The sequence below is a fragment of the Echinops telfairi genome, unplaced genomic scaffold (genome assembly GCF_000313985.2).
Source record: "Echinops telfairi isolate 266 unplaced genomic scaffold, ASM31398v2 ScPeMD7_1;HRSCAF=3_0, whole genome shotgun sequence".
In the NCBI taxonomy this organism is placed as follows: Eukaryota; Metazoa; Chordata; class Mammalia; order Afrosoricida; family Tenrecidae; genus Echinops; species Echinops telfairi.
In genome coordinates, this window is record NW_022103896.1 from 91987851 (window position 1) to 91996079 (window position 8229).

General features: G+C 43.2%; 1 non-coding gene across 1 annotated transcript; it reads left to right on the forward strand.

Annotated features, from left to right (window-relative positions):
- Positions 1-465: 465 nt before the first annotated feature.
- On the forward strand, positions 466-585 carry LOC115868993. Its single transcript, XR_004045922.1, has one exon. It is a non-coding gene; the product is annotated as a small nucleolar RNA SNORA61 (small nucleolar RNA).
- Positions 586-8229: the final 7644 nt, after the last annotated feature.

Consider the following 8229-nt stretch of genomic DNA (forward strand, 5'->3'; position numbering starts at 1 on the left):
TCAAGTGGTTATGTCTCGTTCCAAAGAAATGCACCTCCAGGAGAAGTTAAGAAAGCTTAATCTAGCATAAATCTAGCCTCTTCTAGCACAAATGGCAAGTGACTTGGTAGCAGAGGAGGAAGAATAAGTGGAGCATAAGCATGTTTAGGGCAGTGAGATGATTTGGTATGATACTGGAATGGTGAACACATGAGTTGTGCATTTCTCAAAAGCCTTAGGCCTGTACAACACAAAGAGTGGCCTTTAATATAAGTTACGGACTAAGTTACGGACTTCAGTTAATAATTATGTGTCCATCTTGGAACATTCATTGTAACAAATGTACCACCCTAATGCATCTACAGCAGGGAAGGGAGCAAATGAAAACTTTACTTTCTGGATAGGGTTTGTTTGTTTTCCTGTAAACTTAAAATTGCTCTAAATAATACTGTTTGAGAGAGAAAGAAATCGGTGAGCACCTTGAAGACCTCCCAGATTCTTTATTCATCAGACCTAAACACAGGTCTGAGTGATTACAAAAGGAGGAAAAGTACAATAGAAACTGACTTCAATTATTTGTGACACATAAGTTAGTTTCAAGCAAATAAACACACATTCACAATGAAAGTGCCCCCAAATATTTAAATAACTTGAAGAAACAGCCACCTCCACAATAATGATGCATAAGACATTGATATATCACTTTTAATAAGGGACAGAACAGCTAGAAAGATAGAGAAGATCTAAACAGAATAAACTTTATCTTATAGACCTATACAGAACACTTTAGCCCAACAGCAGCACAATATACATTCTTTTCCATAGATCATGAAATATTCTCCAAATAGAACATACATGAGACTATAAAGCAAGCCTCAATAATTAGAAAATCAATGATATATACTATGAAACATCATCTCAGATAGCAATGCTAAAGATTAAGAAATTACTAACAAGAAAATAAAACATGAAAAATTTTAAATTACCTGAATCAAAGGAGAATGGAAACACAACATACCAAAATCCTTGGGACACAGCACACTGGGTAAGTTTCCTGCACAAAACATCTTTTTTTCAAAACATCTTTTTTAAGTGTTGAAAAGCAAGGATGTTACTTTGAGGACTAATGCGCACCTGACCCAGGCTATCATATGCATGTGAAAGTTGGGCACTGAATAAGAAAGACCAAAGATGCATTTTAGTTATGGTGCTGGTGAAAAATCGTGAAAGTACCATGGACTGCCCAAAGCACAAATCTATCCGAGAATTACAGCTAGAATGCTCCTTAGAGGCAAGGATGGTGAGACTTCATGTCATGTACTTTGGATGTGCTGCCACGAAAGACCAGTCACTAAGAAGGGCATCATGCTTGGTAAGATAGCAGTCACTAAGAAGGGCATCATGGTGAGGGTGTCACAGGACTGAGCAATGTTGCATTCTGTGATACACAGGGTCACAATGAATTGGAACTGACTCAATGATACCTAGCAATAACAACATGATTATAATAATACTTGTTCTTCTTTCCTTATGATTTGTTGTGGCTAAATTGTGTCCCACAAAAGCATGTGTGAACTTGAAAAAGAAATCTTAACTTTCAGAAATAAAAAATCTTAAAATGTAAAACTCAAGAAACAGTTAAAACAATAAATGAAGCACATTTGTTTAATAATTCCATCAAGTTCAGAGAATTGGTGAGCTTAAAGAAAAAAAACTGAGGAAATTACCCAAAATGTACCATGAAAGAGAATGAGAGGTCCAACATAAGAAAGCAGAGTTCCAGAAGATGAGGATGGGTGAAAGGCCAAGAGATGTTGTTTTAAATTGATGCAAAATTCAATCCCAAGCAGGATGGCAGATAAACAGCTGGAGAAGCACATCCCTCCATCTCCACAGCCACAGAACAATCCTCCAAATGAGAAAATTCATGTGCCAACTCAGGCAATCTACCTCATTTTCAATAACCTCCTTCTCATCAATTCATCTCTTGGACAAAACCAATGATGCCATTCATTTCCACTTAAGGTGCTAGCTGCTTCTCATGTGGATAATTTGGGGGATCATTCTTCTGATTACAAAGGTAAGCCTAACACTTCAACGAGATGTGAATATAAAACATATTATTGCTCCTTCCTGACACGTTGTTTGGTACTGTGGCTTTCCCTGGCTCTGGCCCACTTCCTCGGCTCCATGGTGACACTCCTGGCAACAGTAAGCAGGGGCCAGAAGCCAATCACCTTGCCCAAATGCCAAAAAATATTATTGAAGGAATCCAAACTAGACACTTTTTATGTCATTATCTGGCTAGTTTCACCTCTTTACATTAGCAAATAAGGATATGGAAAAGAAAAATACTAGACTTACATTGGCTTATTATTTACCAATCAGAATCCATCTGCATATTTAGCCAATGCCTCACAAATATAACCGTGGTAATGCCTATTATTCCTTCTCTCAGTCAGGCTGACATAAAATTTATTTTATAAAGTAAACTCACTCACAACTCCCCATCTGCCATGTGGGGCACTCATCAGTGGAGGTACTTAAGCAGTTACCCTCCTCCCCGGGCTGAAGGTCCCTAGGCTACATCTAGCTAAACAAGTGAAGGACATGGTTCTAGGACACGGACTGCTGCATCCAAACGGAGTCAGTTGATGACAAAGCTGCGATCCATAAACATCTGAATGTAAATATTCAGAGAGAAGTAGGATCATTTGCCTTCTTAAAAAATCGCTCCTAAGGCTCCTAAGTACTTCCAGGACAAAGTAGTTGCACTAATGAATAAAAAAGCTCTTCGACCACCAGCAGCACTCCAGAACAAATGCAAGGTGACAGTAGAAGTAATCCTGTCTAGTCTCATAAGTCCCAGGTGCAATAGGAGGCCTGGTGGCATCGTGGATTACCCTTTGGACTGCTAACCACAGGTCAGCAGTCTGATATCACCAGTCCCTTTTCAGAAAAAAAGTGAGGCTTTTTGCTCCAGTAAAGTCTCAGAAATCCAGAGGCAGTTCTATTCTATTTTACAGGGTCGCTATGAGTTGGGACCCACGAATGTAGGGGGATGAACACAGGCAGCAGATTCAGCATCCCAGGTGGGTTGGGGTCTCGGTACTACCTTCCCCAAAGTTGGCACCACCACTACCAACAGAGTTCCCTGAGACAGTTCAGCTGCTCCTTGTTGCAGCACCGATCTGAACAGATGCTGAGTTTGTAGGGTCAGAGGGCTCACATTCAGGGACTTTTCTTGGGTGCACAGTCTGGTATGCAGGCCTAGAACAGACCCAGCAGCAAGAGCAGTCCCAAGAAGAGCAGGCACCTTCTTCACACCTCCTCAAGACCCATCACCAACTTTCCTTGTTGGTGAAACTCACTGCTACAAAGAAAGCGGAGCAGCTTCCAATCCTCTGTGCCTACAGTGGCTCGGGGAAGGAAGCCAGCCTGGGATCCTTCAGATTCCTGGGGCTCTGAGCTTCGACAAGAAGAGGTGTATATGCCAGAGCGGAAATCACTGCCTAGTGAGATCAGTGACTCAGTCACACCCACAGCTCCCAACCACGCCCGCCTTACTCAGAGTCTCCCCAAAGTGATGGCCCACCTTCCTGGGTATTTATCCTATGTTGTAAGACACATCATCACCACCACACACCAGTAAGTGCACACATTTTGTTGTTGTTTAGGACAGAAATGATCAAGTTTTCTTTGTAAATGAATTTTATTTAATTAAAAAAAGAATGTCCACTAAAGCATCTCTAAAGACCCCTGGTGGTGTAGTGGGCTATGTGTTGGGCTACTACACAGAAGGCAATCAGTTCAAAACACCAGCCACTCCATGGAAGAAAGATGAGACTTTCTACTCCCATAAGGTTTACAGCCTTAGGAACTCATAGGGGTAACTCTAATCTGTCTTACCGGATTAGTATGAGTTGGAAATCAGCTCAACAGAACTGAGTTTGCTTAGAGACAGCATCCCCGCAGTGCAGTGAATTGTTTACTATGGCTCTTCTAGCCACAGTCTTCACAGCTCCCACCAAACTACTTTTTCCTGATGGGTTTGAGTAAGAGAAGGTGAGGGAAGACACTGATAAGCTTGTATAATTCTGTTGTGAAGGATTATCACAAAGGTTAATTGTGATTGAGAAAAACTTAAGTCTAACAAAGCAATTAGTCAGTTTTGCCTTCCTGGGTTTTTAATGAGCCATCTCAGAAGCAGAAAGAGGAATCAGGCTACAAAAAAACAAAAACAAAACAAGAGCCAGAAGTGAAGTGTGGTCTTTTTCCCCTAAGATCCCAGTACACTAAAACTCTTCTATTCAGGGACAGAAACCTATCACATCCAAGGACTGACAGAACCAAAAGCTAGAACACCTGACAGAGCAGTGGTCTTCCTCGCCCATGCGGCCAGTAGAACTGAGTGCCTTTGGGCATTAAAGAATGAGGTGCCTCCAGACAATGCAGGAGATATATTTGCTAACTCAAAAACCTGGAGCTGACTGTGCGCGGGGCGTGGTGCCGGAGAAGCTCCTGCAGCCTGAGCACCGTGGAGTTGGTGCGCCCAGAGGTGCATTCTTCCTGAGACTCCTTGCACCTGTTCAGCTCAAAGCAAAGGCCAACCTGGCTTGAGCACTCCGAGATGACCAAGCCAACTGACTAGGACCTGGAGACCATTGTGAACAAAGCAGAATCTTCCCTCACTGAGCTTACCAAGCACTTCTCAGTCCTGCAAGGTGTCATCAAGGCCCTGCGCCTGACCATGCAGGTGGAAGAGCAGGCCAGCAAACAAATCGGCAGCAAGAAATAGCCCCAGTGATGACTGCAAATAAATTTTAAAATAATGGAAGTTTCTCCCAAATTTTTGAAGCCCCCTGTATATCTCACAACTTTTGCCTGTTCAGTTATGTACAGGTGTAAGCCTTATTGTCAGCAATCACAAATATCTGTTTGCAAGTGTATCACTCCACAATGAATGTAGTTTTTCCATAACCCCTATCCTCCACCCCCCACTTTCTCTATTCTGACCCTATTAACCACTAATACAGCTTTGATATCTATTAAAAACAAAAACCTGGAGCAGAGGGACTCAAGCAGAGTAGGGTACCATCTGCATACTTATCAACACTACTAAGTGAGCTTTGTAACCCTTGCCATTGCCAAAGGAGGTCAAGGAGTTGTATAGCTAGACCAGAGAAAGTGTACCTGCCACAATGGTTGAGGCTGTCCTAACTGAACAACTGTATCCCGAGCATTCCTGGTCTTGAAATCTAACTTCTCTAAAAAACGCTACAACCTTTAGTTCTATATTCGAGTTCCACGTGGCCATTACAACATATTATCAAACCCAGCAGAGATGTAAAGTTCCATGGGAGGAGGAGTTGATGTCAGCATAGATGAAAAGAAAGATAGGGGTTAGAGCCACATTGGACCTCTGTCTTGTGGCAAGTGATCTTGGGAGATGGATTCTCCTTCTCCCTACTGAAGTTGGAGGAGGTCAGATGTGGCCCCACACTGTTTATGCAAAGTGCCATACTCCGGTCAGCTGCACTTGACATGATGCTCTGCTGTCAACATCTTGAAATTGTAAGCATTCAATAATTCTATACTTAAATCTTGACGCCGTGCTTTACAGATGAAGCCTGATGGAACAATGGAACACATATGAGCACTTCCAAGAGCATGTCCACCTCTGGTTCTTGCAACCCTGTTCATACAAGGCATTTATAATGCCCACAAGCACAAAAGCCCAGGAACCATGGTATGTGGGTGCCCCTGACTTAAGATGAGTACAAGGTGGTACATAGACAACTGAGCAGCAGGGATGGACATTGACAGAACTGAGAGGATGTGAATCTGGTGTTGTCATGGACTGAATTGTACTTCCCCAAATTTATGTGTTATAAAGCATAGTGGGTTACTTGTTGGGCTGCTAACCACAAGGTCAGCAGTTTAAAACCACCAGTTGCTCCACTGGAGAGAGATGAAATGTTATACTCCCATAAAGACTTCGTCTCAGAGACCTACAGGGCCATTCTATTCTGGCCTATGTGTCAGAACTGACTCAAAACTCAACTGGTGTTTTGCTTTTTGTGGCTATAATCGCATTAGGGAACGGGTTTTTTTTTGTTATGTTAATAATACACAATTAGTGTAGATATAAGGTTAACACAAGCTAGCAAGCAGAGATGGAGAAAGATGCCAAGCTACATGAGGATTACCCAAGAGCAGAAGAGACAAGGACTGTTCTCAAGAGCTGACAGCGCGAGAAAAACTTTTCCCTGTGGCTGGCACCCTTAATTCTAGCTCCCCAAGCTGTGAGAAAACTAAATTTGCTTATTAAAACCACCTATTTGTGATGTTTCTATTATAGCAGCACTGGATAGCTAAGACATATGCCAGCTAGAATTTCCAACACAGAGAGAAGGTCTGCTAGGAAATGCAAACAACCTAGGAGCCCCATCATGTGCAAAACCCTGTGTGAACCATCACTTACTCTGAAAATAATGGCAGAGGAGAAAAGGGTGCCTGGCCACCCACAGCTCCTTTTTCGGTCAGTCAGTGCCTCTTTGTTCCTCAGTAAGCCAAGTGGGAGAGGGCAGAGCAGGATGTGTATGTCAAGAAGTGGAAGTAAAATCCAGATGAGTTGATTGTATGCAGTGTTTTTGGTGGTGTTTGAGGGTGAGAGATGTACTTCTGTGTTACATAAAATTAAATAATCTTAAGTAACTAAGTTACTTAAGATTAAAAATTAAATTCTAAAGCCAAGCCCTTAGTAATCAGACCTCCCCTCCCCGCATGCCAGCAGCTGGGACTAGTTCTTAGGCTAGTCTCTAATCTTGTCTCAGGTCTGAAGAGGCTCAGGAGAGAGGCACTCACCTAGCTAAACACCTGTGCACACCAAACACTGTAGTGCTTCTGTCCTTATCCCACTTTGTCTTCATCCAGCCCAGGATTGGAAGCCCACACAATACCACATGGAGGCTCTGGTATAATTCTTAGTCCTGCAGGGTGCTCCAATGCATCCGAAAGAAAACTGGAGCACAGGTGGCACAAATGGTTCTTAGGTTGCAAGGCCATATGACAATGCGAACCCCAAAAGCAGAGTAGGAGCAGAGGGACTCCAGGCTGACCTGGGTTACCTGCCAAGTTTGTGAGAAGCAGGGAGAGGCACTAGTGAGAACACGCTGCAGTTTTCCTGGGGTGTGAAATAGAGGGGTGTCAGTGGGACACCTACTCACCACAGGAGGCTTCTACCTTCTGGGTTCCCAGAATGGGGGGACAGCAAGAGCCTTTCCTTCACTGGGGAGGGGAGGAAACTGAATTTTTGGATCAGAGTCCTGGGAAACAGGGATGCTGCCATATGGCAGCTGTGTGATCTACAAATGGCAGGAACAGGTGGAAAGGGTTTCAGTAGCAAGATGATGGAAATGCCCAACGAACCCAAAAGTAGATTCAAGCCAATGGGGGTTGGGGTCCGATTCTTGTCAATTTATACCCTCGGAAAAATGTCAAAATACTCTACCCACCCTGTTTATTAACAAACTGTGATATAAATTTGACCCAACCTTGCTTGATGAAAGTGAGGACTTGAAACACTTACTGATGAAGATCAAAGACTGCAGCCTTCAGTATGGATTACAACCCAATATAAAAAATGTAAACAGGGAGCAAATGAATGGGGAAGAAGAGAGAGTGGAGCACTCCCTTGCCCACCAAGCCTGCAGGACAATATCACAGCTCCGAACAGCCAATGCACAGAGTGAACCACATGGCTGATCCCACTATGAGACACGACATCCCTTGCTGACTCATTGGCCTACGGGGAGAACACTGGAGACTGGGTGTCAGGATTGACCCGGACTGACCCTGTGACACCAAGGCAAAACACTAAAGTTCTGTGGCAGAGCAAAGTGGGGAGCAGAGCAGGGAGCTCCCGAGGGAGTGCAAAGGATAGACTTTGGGGCCAGAGCATGGCACCCCATTGGACTTGACTGGAGGACACGCCTAGAGGTCAAAAATCAGACCTTGATCTCTTTACAGGTTTTTCCTCCTTTTTTAAATTAAATTTCTTTTTCTTTTTCTTTTTTTTAAATTAATTTATTGGGTCATTGGGTTTTTTTGGGTTGTCATCATTGTGTTCTCTTTTGTCGCTTTGTCTTGCTGTGCCTTGTTTTTTGGGTGCATATTATTATCTCTGCAGATCTATCTAGATAAGATAGGCTGGATGAGCAGTCCAGAGGAGGAAAACAATGGGACCGA